The sequence below is a fragment of the Typopeltis vanoorti genome, chromosome 7 (genome assembly GCF_054136105.1).
Source record: "Typopeltis vanoorti isolate ZY-2024b chromosome 7, IOZ_Tvanoo_1.0, whole genome shotgun sequence".
NCBI classification, from domain to species: domain Eukaryota; kingdom Metazoa; phylum Arthropoda; class Arachnida; order Uropygi; family Thelyphonidae; genus Typopeltis; species Typopeltis vanoorti.
Genome location: NC_143555.1, coordinates 135382828 through 135399377, shown reverse-complemented (window position 1 = coordinate 135399377; position 16550 = coordinate 135382828).

The window sequence follows — 16550 nt, the reverse complement described above, 5'->3', positions numbered from 1 at the left end:
AACCGTGAAAACTCCAGATTTGAAAAAATCTGGCAATAAGAAGTTCATTTCGGCTTATTTGCTATAATGGAAGATTGCTCACCATTTAATAGCAAAGTTCCCAACCCCTTCCAACATCACTAATAACTTGAGGTCGTTAGTGAACCCATAATTGTTTGAGATTTGAAACTTGAGCTACACCCTCGATCTTCAATCTGATCGCGCACAACTTTCGTATCTGAAATCGAACTGAATTCTTATCATTATTTATACTAAAACTCAGCACTCTCTGATTGTTACATCATAACAGTGAAATTTTAAATTTCAACAATTCTATTGTGACGTAAATTTCATTTCACAATTTTGAGCTGTTTCCACATCAATCTACCTTTTGGTTACATGATTGTTGCGTTGAGAAATAGCCTTACACATATCAATAATGGTGTACCGTCACATTTCATAACAATAATAATGGAAATGAGTGCTGGAGCACTATCTGTGCAAAAGGTATTCGTCTTAGAGGATAATAAATTCAATAGCTTCTTATTTTGAAGTTGAATAATTGGAGAAAAGAAGTGAATTCGTTCTTATGAATTGCAGTTTTACTTCCTGTTACTGCTTTCTAGCCTGCTAGTGTTGTAGTGTGCACAGAAAACATTTGAGGCTCTGGTGAGTATCGGGCAATCCTGGCTAGCGCGCGGAAATTTTCTTTGTTACCGGCTTCAACCTTTTTTTCTCTTTTCACTGATTTTATCGATTTCATTGAAGGTTTTGTTAGAATTTGTTAGAAAAGCATTTACAGCTGTAGAAGTAAAAGTTGATTTGCAATACTCTGTACGAGATTGTCGATTAACACCTTGGATTGTTTGGGTGGTACTGGATCATTGTAGTTAAGAAGAGCTCATGTTACTCATACCATTACTCGTTACAATTAATCCATCTTCTCATAAATAAATTCGTCTTTTTCTTAATCCATTTCGTTTCAAAATATCTCAGGAATGAGTTTTCTTTTGTCTTTGGATAGATAAATAAAGTCATTTTTATATATATTCTTTATTATATGAATAATTTGTATTACAAGCGGACCATTTAATAGAAAGAATGGTTCAATGTTTTACGATTTTCAGCTATATGGTGACATAGTTTAGACGAAAATGTGAATATATTCCCGTGAGATCGAAAATAACAATAGGAAGTTATCAGTTTCAGACCATATGTTTCCATACCTAAAATTTGCCAGGACTTGCTGTATCACAGGAGTAGTATACATGCGATGTCTTATCGTAGTGTAACGATTGAAACATATGTGCGCCAACAGAAGCTTTTCGGATACCTCGACTTCTCTATTTCCCTCTCTTGATTTGATTTGATTTTTAAGTCCCGCTGTGAAAAATATGAAAAATAAATAAATAAATAAAGGTTTACTAGAAATTGTAGACCGCGTTATATGGAAACCACGTTGAACAAGGGATACTACAATTTGTAGATCGTGTTATATCGAAATTGCGTTGTATAAGTACCGCGTTATATGATAGTTACCTGTATTAAATACTCTTGCGAATACCGCCAGCACTTCTTACCAGAGACCTCCATTATTGGCATTGTAACTTAAAAAAAATACACAGTAAATTCCATGTTAATGGTTATATCACTGAACACCACTCTAATGGCTATAAATACTGACTAATTGTCTCTGTTCTAGATGTCTTTATCGGGGGAAAGCTTGCGCTTCTCCCTCGTTGCTTAGTAAACATCCAACGGATGTTTACTAAATGTTACTCAAAATCGTTTTAGGTGTTTTTAATCCCCTTTTGACCCTTAGATATTTATCGATCTCTTGGATAGCGATATCAACCACTTTGCCGACCGCTGGTCTAAGAGTTTCATGAAAGTTTAACTACAATTTGTTTGGCAAGCAAAAAGGCAGTAAAAGTGACGTTGTTTTTCATTTTCACTACTCCAGATTCGCTTTCTTCCTTTGATTATAAGGATGGTACTGGATCAATCCAGTTGGGAAGAACTGAAATAATTTTTTTCTTGTTTATGCCAATCCCTTTAATCAATCTTCTCCTAAATAATTTTTCTACCTAATCCAACTGAGTTGAAAAGATTTCTGGGATTAGTTTTCTTTACTCTCTTAATAGAAAAGTACAGCAGCCCTCGATTTACGATGGTTCAATTTACGGCGATTCACAATAACTCCGGATGCATGCGCGTGCTTTCTTACTGCATCGTGGTCTGACTGAGAAACGACGCTAGCAGGCACTGTAGTGTTTGAATATTTACCGAGCTACCACGACGTATATGTATAAAATCTCGTTTTACTATTGAATTTACCTAATTGTTCTATTTCATTTTTTTACATACATACATACGCATTTAAATTGATAAAGTACGTAATTACATACCATGTATGATAAATGAAGTGCAGAAAAGTTAGCAGAAATTGGTGTTAAGAAAGCGTGGAAATCAATCACACTTGAAAATAAGATGGAGGTGATTTGAAGAATGGAAGATGGGAAGACACGTCTATCCATCTTCCTTTGTCTGTAGAAGTATGACCTTGCCTCCATCGACTGTTACTACAATTATGAAACATGCAGATAGAATAAAACAGTCTGCGCAACAATCTACGGCAGTACTAAATCCAGAATATGTAAGTTATAGCAGGGGTACACTCATGAAAAACCTGGAAAAATTATTATCATTATGGGTGGATAACTTGAATCAGAAAACCATTCCTTTGACGTAGGCTTTTATAACTGAGAAAGCTAAAACAATTTTTGAGGATCTTAAAAACAGAGATGGAGGCGAAGAAACATTTTTACTAAGCAAAGGTTGGTTCATGAGATTTAAGTCTCGAAGTAAGTGCCATAGTGTCAAATTATGTGATGAGGTGGCAAGTGCAGATGTTCCGGCAGCGGCTGCTTTTCCTAAAGAATTTCAAGACTGTATAGAACAAGGAAATCAGGAGGATTAAAAATGAAATCAGGAAATCCTCCTGATTTCATTTTTAATGTTGATGAGACTGGGCTCTACAGGCAAAAATTCCCATCACGCACCTTTATTTCCTGTGAAGAACGTTCCGCTCCAGGTTTTAAAGCTGCAAAAGATAGACACGCTCTTGTTGAGTGCAAATGTTTTCGCAATTTTTATTAAACCAATGTTGGTTGCAACCGATGGATCAGGGGATTATATCAATCTTCAAAGCCTATTTCTTCCGTGTAACATTCATGGAAATGGTAAGAGTTTTGGACACGTCAGGAAAAACTATTAAGACTATTGGCGGTCATTCGATATTCTGAAGGCATTAACAACATCAAGGCAGCTTGGAACGAAATGTCAGCAAAGTGTTTACAAGGAACATGGCACAAACTTCTTCCGGCATTTATTCACGACTTCGAGGAATTAGAGCAAGAGGAGAATGTTATTGAAGAAGTTGCCAAGCTTGCGCGAGAAGCGGGATTGGAAGATATTACAGTGATGTCTTAGAGAGCCATGATAAACCGCTTTCCAATGAAGAATTAGCCGAACAATTAAGTCAACGTCCAAAGAAGGAGAAAGAAAACGAAGAAGGTCCTGTGAGAGATATAAAAACAGCCGATTTACAGCGTATCCTTGCAAACATAGAGACATTGACTGACGATCTCTGCGAAATGGACCACGATTGGGTACGGAGTGCGAACGTAAAAAGGAGTGTAATCGCATCTATTCGACCTTACTCTGAACTCCTTAAAGAAAGAAAAAGAAAATCTAGGCAGTTAACACTGGATACGTTTTTTAAATAAAATTCGAAGTTTCATATTTTTATACATAATTGTGTTTTCTTTTCGTTATTAATAATTTTATTTTAGCGAATGGATCCGAACTTGGGCTCTTGGATTTGCTTACATTAGAAAGATTAAATAATGATCTTACAACTTTCTTTGTAACACCATTCCATTAAAACTCTACTCATATACAGTTTTAGAGTTCTTTCAATAAATCCAAGACAATTTCTTAAAATGATATCATCAGAAAGGTTAAGAAGCATTCTCCTATTTTATTTGGTCGTTCCAATATCCACACGTGACTGTGGACGTGGCAATTACCTTTATTTGAAGTTCCATATGTGATATTAATATTAAAATTAATAACATGAAGATGAAATGCTGTACATGATCACCTACACATGCCTTTAATTTTTGCATTATGTTTAATATCGTGCACAATATAATGAATAAACTAACCTTTGGAATATTTCTATAATCTTCCGTGCTTTACAGTTGGATTTCCATGAAAGCGATAGCGATGTTTATGAAATATTATACACTGACTGATTTCATTATTGCTGCTTATCTTTCTTATGGGGAGACGCATCCATTGGAATATGATATCTATTTAGTTGATCAGAAAGCATCCCACGTGTTATCCCTATATTACTTTGTTGAAAATGTGAAGTATGCGGTGTCGGTTATGTAATATAATCACATACATGACCAGAAACCAAATACTTACTGTTCACAAAAGCGAAAACCTAAACATAAAATACAGAGACTAATGTTAACAGTTTTCGTTTTTAATGTTTATATTTAATGTTTATATAATGTTTATATTTCCGTATATATAAACAAATGCGGAAATATAAACTTATTTCCGCATTGTAAAATGGTGGAAATTTTTTCTTAGTGCTTTTCTTTCGAATATTAAACAAATTATTATCTTCCTTTGTTGCCGACTATGTTTCTAACTGTAGACTAATATCAGGCTTAGAGAGCTTAATCAGTTATTTCCTTTGGATATTCCTGATAATATTACAACTCCTGAAATCTGTAAGTTGTAAAATTGCACAATATCCATGATTGGGCAACTTAGTTCTTAGCCATTTGATTGTTTTTTGTGTTTTTCTTTCAGTATTTTTATAGATTCTGTATTTATTACGGATATTTTATTTCTCTATCGAAATTATTAAGTACATTATTTTTGATATACTTGTTTGTTTGGGTCGCATTACTGCTTTCTTCCTCGAAGCTTCTACAGAGTTTATCTGAGGAGGATAAGTTCCTACCCTGCCTACACTGCTCTGCCTCAGAACATGACCGAGGGGCTAAGCTTCATAGGCAGTTGTCTCCACCCTAGGGAGGGTAGCAGATGCTTTTGGAAGTCTATTATGGAGTATTGCGCACAGTAAAAATCTCTCTTAGTCTGGGTCCTTAGTACTGACCTGACCAGCCTTGGGAGGTCCTGTCCCTGTTGGTAGATTACACTACTGGTGGCATAGCGCAATACAGTCCTGAACACGTAAGCCTTTTTATCACATCAAGGTGAGGATTCCGGCGAAATGGGAATTCAAGATAGGCATCATAAATACGAAGTACCAACAGAAAAGATAACAGGTCATAGGTTATAATGATTGAAACTTAATGGTAGGGTACCGTCAAAGAACCCTGTTTTCTCCTTATGCGTATACAATAGGAAACTGATGATTATGTTCTGTTCTACATTTACGTCAGATAAGAAGGAAGTTTCAAATTAATATTAAGTCAATCTCATTTTGTATAAATTATAAGACTATCCTCTTCAAGAAGGTATGTTTTATTGTTTATTTCGATTTTTTTTTCTTTAGATTCTCTAGTATTGATATTTTTTAGATTGCCAGAAAATTGCCGGTCTACTTGGTGAGCGGTTAACATACCCGCTCTCTAACAAATGAGTGCCAATCCGATTTCCACCAAGGATATGGATGCCTTCAGGTAATGGATGGATATTATTATCCAGTGTGAGACCACAGTCATGCTTGCAGGTGTGACGTGGCTTGAAAAAGTTCCATGTGTGGTCGCTAGAGCAGGGTTTCTGGATTATGTAAATAGTAAACAAACTGTATAAAATATATAAAAATTGATAAATTCATTTACTCTATTATAGGCTTAAAACTTTCGTGGGAGCGAGAGGCATAAAATGATCTAAATATATATTATTATCTCCAAACGAATGTGTCACTTACTAGTCTATTATTAATTCCAATTCTCTAGCACTTTATTAGTTCTTTTACGGAAAACGTAGGTTTGCTATTTTTTATTAATACAATTATTAAAAATGTCTTCGTTTGTTTCAATTTCAATTTCAATTTTGTATTTCGTATTTCCTTACAATCCGTGGTATACTTTATTTCATTTCTAGCATTAATGACTCCAATTATCAAATAATCGTTATTATTACAACTTACTAACTTTTCTAAATCACTATAAAATATTTCTCCACAAACATCTTCGATAGAAAATATCCAGGAATCCTCGGTAATCCTTACTATTCCAAACAATGTCTATGGTATGTTACTAATAGAAAATAATAACAGTTCTGCTGTATATTTAAAACATCTTAAGAACTGAAATGTGCTATATTCACATAAATTCTCCATAAATGTACATTTATTAGCCAAGATATGGCGACAGAATTACTAGCGTGTTTCTTCTCCTTTAGCCAATATTACAGCTTGCATTCTTCTCGGAATTGATTCCACTAGAGCAGGTATGAGCAACCCCCAGCTGCTAACCACGTATGTCCCCGTGGGGAAAAAATTGTGGCCTATGGTGTTTCTGAAAAAAGTTAAATTAAATTATTTTATTTTATTTGTATCATATTTTTGTTTTTATTTGAATTTATTTATTTATTCTCTTTGGTAAAATCTTATTTTTTTCATTCACTAATTTACGAGTCAACTTTTTCCGACATTTATTTTTTATCACAAATCCGTGATATGCGGCAACTGCACAGCCTCGCGCAGATCGTTTTCATACGTGACTCGGCAATTTTTCTAGCATAAGTGTTTTTTAGCAAGTGTAGGTAATTGGGTATCTTTTTTGCTTGCTCTTGCAAATGTGATGAATTGAAAAATGCGATTGACGTTGTAGTAAAAATTGTGAATCACATTAAAAGAGGAAGTTCGCTCATTCATCGATAATTCGTTCAGTCTTTGAAGAAAAGTAGAGACTGCACATTTCATGATCTTACTGATTTTACAAATGTAAGATGGTTAAGTACGACGTTAAGGAAACGTTTTGGAACAATTTACTTCCTTGCTTTGTAAAATAAAAGAGTATTTAGTAAAGTAAGACTGAAAATTTTCCTGAAATCGAAACTTTTTATGGCAGTGTGATTTGCACTTTCTGTGTAACACGATGGCTCACTGGAAAGACAAATAATGATCTGACACATTTTAAAAATTCAATAGTTTTCTAGAAAATAATGACTATGATTTGTCTGATGCTAAAGATGATCTCTATGTAAACTTGATCGAAAATCGATCTCAAAAATTTGAATCAAGTTTCTTCGAATTTGAAAATTTCAAATTATTTAATTTTTTGGCATGATCTATTCTAATTTGACTTAGCAAATTCCAGTACGAAAATTACAATTCTTTGGGGTTTGGATAACGTGGATTTGAACACGATATGCTTACTTGCAAAGTGTGGAACTCACAAAATAAAAACGAAAACATTTTGTCAAAAAGATGTGGCGCACTATTCTGACAAATGAGAGTTTTCCAAATTTAAAGACATAATTATTTTGATTTGGATCTACATGGACATGCGAGTCGCCAGTTTCTATGTTAGATTTCCTCAAGTATGGATGTAGATCTCGACTTACTGATATAAATTTATAGACAGAGGAAAGATGCGCATTGACGATAGATATTAAGCCAAATTTCATGAATCTTGTTGAAAAACAACAAATAATTGTTTTCATTGCACTTAAGTTGAAATGCAATTATTTCGATTAAAGTAACATGTTTTAATTAGTTATTAATATTACGTTTGCATAATGTGGCCAACGTTGCTTTATCGACAATGTTGTATACATTATTCAAACATAATCTTCCTACTGTAAATAAAATAAGTAATTTTGATTAATATAATAATGCATGCATCTCTTTTTTCCATTTATTCAACATTAAAAAGGCAAAGTGTTTGAAGATTTGTGTACTCATAGACGAAAGCATTTTGCACCAAGACAAGTGCTACAGTACTCATTTTCGTTATTAGTATTATCATATGTGACGTAACAATACTATACATATATCTGACATTGTTCTTCAACACTACAACAATGTCAGATTGTTATGAAGTGTAAAACGCGGAAAGTTGAGAAATGATATTTACGTCACAATTGTGAAATATTAGAATTCAAAATGCTGATGTAACAATGAAACTATTCTGGGTTTTATATAAAAGCCCAGAATAATTCAGATGAATTTCAGGTTTGAAATTTGTGCGTGACACGATTCACTAATCTGGGGTTAGATCAAGTTTCAAATCTCAAACATTTACCGGCATTAATTATGGGTTCACTAAAGACTGAGCTATTAGTGATGATGGAAGGGGTTGGGAACTATGCTATTAAATGGTGAGCAATCTTCCATTACAGCAAAAAAATTCGAAATGAACTTCTTGAGTGCCGGACTATTTACAAATCTGGAGTTCACACCGTTTCAAATTAATTCTGGACACAGAGGAGTCTGCTGTCACGGAGGAAGATTATGGAACGGACTGTCATCAGTGATCTATGGCTGGATGCAGATCACTCATTGACTGGTTACCCCATTGGTCGCGGAGCGTTCATGTATTCGGTAACGTAGATCACCGATGAATTGTCTTTAACCAGTGGTCGAGATTTTGCTGAAAGCGACAACTTCATCCGGGAAACACAATGTATTTCTAATCACTTTACATTGCATATATTCGGAACGGACAGAGCATTTCAGGTGAGTAAAAAGCATACAGTTGCCTCGATTCGGAGGGCGGTTCATGTTTGTTTTGTCGAAGTAATTCATGATATCACAAAACAAACGGATCGACTTTGTTGGTTGTATTTCCCCTGTTGGAAAGGAGTAAACTTTGACACAAAGCCAGTTCATATCTTTTTTAATTTGCATAGTTACTTACTTTCATTGGGTGAAACTCGACGAATTGGGGTGTATTAAGTGCTTGCATGATTAAGATGTGGATTGGTGGCGGAAGATTAGTTTACTCCTTTCTGATGAGGTAAGAAGTCAATCAATGAAAAACTGTATTTGAAGTTTATTTCGTAACCTTTTTATTTGAGAGGAAGTCGTTATATGTTTGCTCTTTGATAACATTCTTCAGATCCCGTTTGGGAAAGATGTGTTCCATGTCAGACATTGGAAGTTCTAAATCGAAAGAAGAACGAAATGTTAATTGTCTGGTACCCCACTGGAAATGACCTTTTTATGTAATTCTTTGATGGTGAATGACTAATGAGATACGGACAAGCATCTGTTGCATGTCATTGAGGAACAGTATTTTAAGTTTTAGGATTAGATGTTTTATTATGTTTTAGTATTTTGTATAGTTAGTTTGTTATGTTTTAGTATTTAGTATAGTTACTTTGACCAACCTCATATGAAAAGCGTTTTGAAGGGTTGGAAGAGGAGTGGGACATTCTTTTGCTTATACGGTAGTAAGAATGATGTGATGATATCATGGAATGTGGGTGGTTGGGTGGGATTAATAAAGAAATGTTACTATTAAATATATTATGGCCTTTGTGAAAATTTCCTTGGATTTCTAAATTCCATATTTATTTCGAATTATTTTTATGAACATATTACTAATAAGTTTAAAAAACTTTATTTGTAGTAAGTAAACGAATGTTAGCAGTCTTCTAGACTTTATGTTTCAAAGATATGGGATTAAATTATTTTAATTTAATACTTTAGTAACTTATTAGAGATTCAATGTTTAATATACTGAATGATTAATAAATATTTATTAACAAAAAATATGAAATTTAATGATCTTAAACTTAACTACTAAAAATAAAAATTTAAAAAAATATAGAATATAAAAATCTATTTATGTTTTTAAGGTAGAGACTTGTATCTTGGAATTAGTTACTTGAAATTTGTTAAATTCACACAGGTGAAGTTCGTAACAGTATGATGAGATATGACGTCAATCAATGTAAAATTATTTGAAGTTTATTTCGCAACCTTTTTATTTGAAGAGAAGTCGCTATGTGTTTGCCCTTTGATAAACGCTCCCATTTAATGGGAACGTTTTTAATTATTATTTTATTGCCGAAAGGATCACACGTTGATCTAATAGAACACTGATCGATTTAGATCAAATAATTAATTAGTCATTCTTCTAATTTTACTAATTCCTCTACTTCTAATTTAACATTAAAAATATATTAAAGTTATCTCTAAAGACTGTGAGAAATCAATATCCTGCTTTTTCTTCTTATTCTTTCCTCCTCTTTTATCTTAGTGGCGAGGATTTTTCTACCTTTAACTGGTACCTTATCGAGGATAAGGTGCTTAGCCCTATGCTTCCCAGAAGTAAATTCCCTATTATAGAGAAACACGTAATTTGAGGGATGTTAAAAAGAAGTTGAATTCCCTCTAACTTTCAACAATGACCAGTTGTAATTGTTGCGGAAACACTTCCTGGGGAGGACTGAAGGAAAAGTGAAGGAAGTCTCCAATGAACGAGTGGAAAAAGAAAAGCCGATTTCGGTGGGTTTAATGTTAGACAGTAAAATAATGTTCAGTGGATACTTATGGTTTTTAACCGGAAGAAAGAGAAGGATGGACGATTACTAGTTTCGTGGAGAAGCTTCTATGGAAATCCCTCGTGAAGAGATATGAGGCTGAAACTGATCGTCTAAATAAACAAAGATACAGAGAGAGAGAGAGAGAGAGACAGAGAGAGAGAGAGAGAGAGAATCGATAATTTGCTGAAGGTTTAGAAATCAAATCATATTTGTGTTATGTTTATGAGGACTTGGACCTTTAATTTCAGACCTTACATCAACATCTTGTATTTATTAATAAGATCATTTAGTGAAATGTGCTGACATAAGCTATTTCAATGCCACCTACGATGACATAGCAAAAGTGTGTCTGGTATTCATTCACTAGTCACGCTATGCATCATACGAGTTCGTCTTCAGATAATGACCAATATCATGCATTAACAAACGAAACCTGCACAAGTATTCATTTGCACAAAATAGATTTAAATGCACAACGCCGATGAAGAAAAGAAAATGTTATTTTAAATGAGATATTTGTTTCGAGAATTGAGGTATTCATTGTGATATTTTGAGCAAAAGTTTAAGATTTTTTATCGGTTCGCTCGGGTCGAAATCAGATCTCATTTACTGAAACTCTGTTATATGATTTCGGTGCAAACAACGTTGATTTCTTCAGCTCAGCCAATAGAAGAGTTTCTTTTCCTCTTACTCTCTCTTAGAGAGAGAGAGAGAGAGAGAGAGAGAGAGAGAGAGAGGAGAGGAGAGGAGAGAGAGAGACAGAGAGAGAGAGAGAGAGAGAGAGAGAGAGAGAGAGAGGAGAGGAGAGAGAGAGAGAGAGAGAGAGAGAGAGAGAGAGAGAGAGAAAATTTACCATGACAACGCCATGGTAAATGGCGTTGTCATGGTAAATTTTCTGTAATAAAAGCATATAGAAATAGGAATGAAATAAACTCGTTACTGAATAAAATAGTGTACAACTTAAGATAAATTTGAATAGCAATGAAAACACGTTTTGATGGAAAAAGCGGATTTCGATTTTCGTAAAAGATATTCAAACACTTAAAACTATAGTTACTTGAAACACTGATACCACCAGTGTATTTGACTTCCGAGCTTTATTCCGGGATAAGCCATGATGCAACAATAGGTAAAAGTAATTATTGAAATTAGTACATGATAAGCTGAAAATAGTTTTATCACCTCTAGCAATGATGAATGTCCGTTTTATACTCACGACACCTGAGAACATTATTTTCGAGATCGAAAATTGTTTTGATTTCATGGCAAAATTTACTGTCAAACCAAATGGAAATTAGCCTAACAATCTTGGCTACTAAGGTAAATTCCTTGATATGATGTTAGAGGAAGAAATTTAAAGTCAAAGGATGATCCCTCAGCAACTTTGGTTGACTTATACGTGTTCGTACTGAACCATCGTGTTGTTTCTCAGTGAGGCAATGAAAGCGGTAGCAGGTACAGGTTCTTAAGAACATCTAACAACTTCGTTTAGGCTGTGTGTGTGATTTACATGCTGCATTCAAGTTATTTTTCGGATTTCAATGCTTGGAATATTCACTCCAGTGATCCAGCCAAAAGGCTGTTTATCTCGGAGAAGTGGAAATCGACTCTTCAAGTTGCTGCCCATTCAGTCCCTTATACTAACAGAAAGAGGTTCTTATGGTCATCGCAGGGCATAGAGAAAAGTTTAGAAAATAATGACGGCTCGGTGTTTGCGGAAACCAAAGAAAGACTTACGAAGTGACCCATCGAAATTTTAAATGGGTTTGTGGCTGCCGATTCGATGTGCATGGAAACGACAACATGTTTTGAATGAATATGAAATTTATTGAATGTTCTTGCAAAAACAGCATTAAATTCCTCAAAAATTTACTTCGTATGTTTGATATTTTGTAGCATAAGGTTTCTCAAACGTTTTCCCGTGTGCCCGGTTATTTTAATACTTCATCTTCGTGACCCACTAAAATTTTTATGGCCAATAGGTAAAATAACCACAGATTTGAATGTTCATAGAGTTTTCATTTATTATTATTATAATAAAGAAGCATTTACTCTTACAAAAATATAAAGAAATTAAACTAAAGTCAAGTAATTTATTAATGAGAAGTGTGATGCTGTTGTTTGTTAACTGCAAACTTCAGGTTTGGAGGAAAAGATGATAACATTATTCTTAAATCCCGTTAAACTTCCAATCGGTTTGTTGAAAAGCCTGTTTCACACTTATAGGTTGAAAAGGTATTAGGAATTTTATCGCTTTTTCTGCTAAAACTGGGTACTCCTGACGGCAAGACAGTCAAAAATCCACCTGTGGTTGTGTTGAAGATGTCTTTGAGTGCCGTGTCACACGACAGTTCAATTATAGATTCAATATCTGAAATCTGAATCCGGCGATTCTGTTTCAGATTCAGCGTTCACTGTTGAATGGGGGGGGGGGGAGGGAATATTCCTTCGGACTTGCCTGCAGTCCTAGCATATGTTCCTTGATAACAGCTGAAATCTCATCCGGCATGGAACTCATATTATACTCTGTTTGTAATTCTGTTAGCTTTGTAAAAGATTGGTAATTCCCTGCTTCCACACGACGGGACCACAAATTGAGTTTTTTTTGTTGCAACTTCCACCTTCTCTTGTACTTTAAATACAGTTACATTGTTATCTTGTAATGTCAGATTTAAATTATTCAAAAAATCAAAAATGTCACAAAGGTAGGCAACCTTGATTAACCAATTGACATCATGAAAACTGTCTTTGAATTTAAAAATAATTACAATAATTAGGGTTGTTTAGCCGAACCCGCCGGGAAAGGTACACGTAACCAGTAAATACAAAAAAAAAAAAAAAAAAAAAAAAAAAAACACGCTCTCTCTCGATGCTTAACTAAAATTTAACAAGCAGCGTGAATACGTGGTAGGCGAGTAAAACAAACGCCAGACCACCAAACCATTCTTCTGGTGGCGCGGTTACCACCGCTCAGCCTCGCCATTAGTTGAGCTACTTTACCGCAAACAAAGAGACTGTGAAATGATGACGCGGACGGAGCACGTTTTTCATCTCTATTGATAAAATTATTTATTCAATAGTCCCGATTAAACGGTATTTACTTGTATTTTAGAGTTTTTCGTAAAAAAAAAAAAAAAAAAAAAAAACGGAACACCTATAGGTTTTTGAGTTTTTTTTAGGCGACCCGGTATGATAGACCATTTGGGAAACGCTCTTGCAGCATATATAATTTTAATTTACTTATTTATTCGTATGTAGTTTCCTCTCTTTTTCTCCCCCGTCCCAAATAGGGACGGCGGAGAAAAAGAGAGGAAAATCCCCCTCATGGGGGGGGGTTAAGTATTTATGGCTGTAGACCCGTGTGTGTTCACGGGGCCGGTTTGCAAGATGAAAAACGCCAGATAAACTGGCAGAAAAACCCTGCAGCTCGCGCCCAAGACCGGCTAACTTGAGGAAGATCCTCAAATTCCTCACGTCTTTGACGGGAATCGAAATTGGGACATTCCTTCCCCAGTCATATTGTTGCAAAGCCAAAGCCACCAGGCTAACCGCGCGGACTATAATTTTAATCAAGTGTCCACAATGCGCTACACAGAAGTTTCAAATCTGACGTACAGTTAGAAACATGTGTGCAGCGCATTGTATAAACTTAATTTTTCTTTTTGGAATTTTGTTGCAAGACTACTTTTGTAACAAACTTTCAATCGTTTTTCCTTTGACCTAAGAACAAAGCAGCGTACAAAGTTACTAGAAATCTGCATATTACTCAAGGTCAATTCAAGTTCTTAGGTTATTCAACAGTTCCTTTTTATTTTTATTTCTTCGGAATAATATTTAAAGTTACTAATCGACTTGCACGATCTTGGTAAATTCATGGAGAACTGTAGGGATACAACGTTATATTATTTCTTTTGTTTCTTATTATTTTCTTCTATTTTTGTACATTAATTACCTAACATTAGTGATTAGTTTTACAGTATTATATTTGATTCGCGACATTTATATTCTACATAAAAGCTTGGATCGCCATGATTTTGAGTTAGTAAATGTTTGAGTCAGTAACAGTTGATAATATTTTATGGATGCGTGTTTTCAAGAATACTAATATTCATGAAAACACGCATCCATAAAATATTATCAACTGTTACTGACTCAAACTGTTACTAGCTAACATTGTCTTCCTCCTTCATGGAAACAGCAAGTTACGCATTGAGGATGTTCATGGCCTTCTGGAATCTGTTCCTAGACGCCTGCGAGCCATAGCAACTCGCAGAACGCGTATGAAAATCTCTGAACAGTGCTTGGAGTGTTTTAGCAAGAATAAAACTGATTCTGTGCGTTGACTTATTACTATGGACGAGACTTGGATTCACCATTATACACCAGAATCCAAACAGCAGTCAAAGCAGTGGACAGAATTCGGTTGTTCAGCGCCAAAGAATACAAAATTCGGTTCCATTAGCAGGAAAAGTCACGGCATCGTGTTATGGGATGTTAAAGGCATTTTGTTTATTAATTATCTTGAAAAGGGTAAAACAATAACCGGGGAATATTGTTCCGATCTTTTAACCAGACTGGAGGAAAAAATTCGTGAGAAAAGATCCCGTTTGCAGAAGAAAAACATCTTTCATCAGAATAATGCACCTGCCCACAAAGGTGTTTTGGCAATGGGAAAATTAAGAGATCTGCACTATGAATTGTTAAAGCATCCATCCTATTCCCCAGATTTGTCTCCCGCTGATTTTTATCTCATCTCAAAACTAAAAGTCTTCCTTGCTAGGCTGTGGTTTTCTTCGAATCAAGAGATAATTGCAGTTATAGAAGAGTGTTTTGAAGATCTTACTCAGAACCACTACAATATGGAAATATGGCACTGGGGCATCCCTGGAATAAATGTATTAGTCTTAAGGGAGATTATGTTGGAAAATTAAAATAATTTTGTAATGATAATTTCGTTTTTTCATCATTAGGCAGAGACCTTTTCAGACCTATCTCGTGTGTGTGTGTATATATATATATATATATATATATATATACGTAGGCTGTTCAATAAGTTATAAGACTATATTTATACAGAAAACAGATTACCTTTAATCGTCATCATTTACTCGGTCTTTTTCGAAGTAACTACCGTGAGACGCGATGCAGTTGTCCCAACGTTACGTCCACTTCTTAAACACATGTGAAAGTCCGTTTTTTTAGAGTTCTTACAAAACCGCCTCCCCAGCTTTTACATTTGCATTTCGAAAGCAACAAAGCATTTACATATACTTTGTTGCTTTCGAAATGGCGGCCTCTTAGTGGTTTCTTGAGCTGAGGAAACAGCCAGAAATCGCACGGTGAGAGATCAGGACTGCATGGAGGGTGTGGTAGGATATCTATGTTGTTCTTCTGCAAAAGGGCCACTACACCACCAGCAATATGTGGCCTTGCATTATCGTGGTGCAATAAGAAGCCATTCTTCAGCAATGGACGCTTCCTTTTGACGTGCAGTACCATTGTCCGTAAAACATTCGCATAGTATGAGCCGTTTACAGTATTCCCGGGTTCTACAGCGTGTTGGTAAATAATGCCTTCGTAGTCAAAAAACATTATGGTCATAACTTTACCAGCCGATTTTACAGTTTTTGCTTTCTTGGGGGTAGGCGAAGACGGATGCTTCCATTCACTGCTTTGTTGTTTCATTGTAAGGTCATAGTGATACAACCAAGCTTCATCTGCTGTAATGATGCGTTTTAAGAAGTTGTCGCTTTCTTGTTCCAGTCTTTCTTTCCATTCTGTGCACACATCCACTCGATGCTCCATTTTCTCTGGTGTCAAGAGTTTGAGAATCCATCAGGCGCAAACACATTTCAGTCCCAAATGTTCAGCCATGATTGAGTGAACACTTCCCACAGAAATATTCAGGACAACATGCAGCTGGCGTACTGTAATTCTGCGATCCTCCTTGATGATAATCGCTGCTGTGTTGATCATTGTCTCTGTGATGGACGTTGAAGGTCTTCCCTCACATTCAA